The sequence below is a fragment of the Trichechus manatus genome, unplaced genomic scaffold (assembly GCF_000243295.1).
Source record: "Trichechus manatus latirostris isolate Lorelei unplaced genomic scaffold, TriManLat1.0 scaffold00301, whole genome shotgun sequence".
In the NCBI taxonomy this organism is placed as follows: Eukaryota; Metazoa; Chordata; class Mammalia; order Sirenia; family Trichechidae; genus Trichechus; species Trichechus manatus.
Genome location: NW_004444237.1, coordinates 612,215 through 612,875, shown reverse-complemented (window position 1 = coordinate 612,875; position 661 = coordinate 612,215).

The window sequence follows — 661 nt, the reverse complement described above, 5'->3', positions numbered from 1 at the left end:
AGTGAGTCTGTCTGGGCCAGGGTTTTTTTTGGTTGGGAGTTTTTTAATGATCTCTTCAATTTCTTCTGTTATTTTGAGTCTATTCAAATTTTCTACCTCTATTTGTGTTAGTTTAGGTAGGTAGTATGTTTCTAGAAATTTGTTCATTTCTTCTAGGTTTTCAAATTTATTGCAGTACAATTTTTCATAACTTTCTGTTATGATCCTTTTTATCTCAGTTGGTTCTGTTGTAATATCACTCATCTCATTTATTATTTTGGTTATTTGCATCTTCTCACTTTTTTCCTTTGTCAGTTTGTCTAGTGGTTTGTCAATTTTATTGATCTTCTCAAAGAACCAAGTTCTAGTTTTGTTGGTTCTTTCCACTGTTTTGTTTTCTAGTTCATTTATTTCTGCTCTGATCTTTATTGTTTCCTTTCTTCTGGTGACTGTGGACTCTTTTGCTGCTTCTTTTCTATTTGTTAGAGCTATCGTGTTGTTGTTAGGTGCCGTTGAGTCAGTTCTGACTCATAGCGACCCTGTGTACAATAGAATGAAACACTGCCCAGTTCTCTGGTTTCAGGGAGCATCTAGCTCAATTGGCATAACACAATTTATAAAGAAAATATGCTACATTCTACTTTGGTGAGTAGCGTCTGGGGTCTTAAAAGCTTGTGAGCGG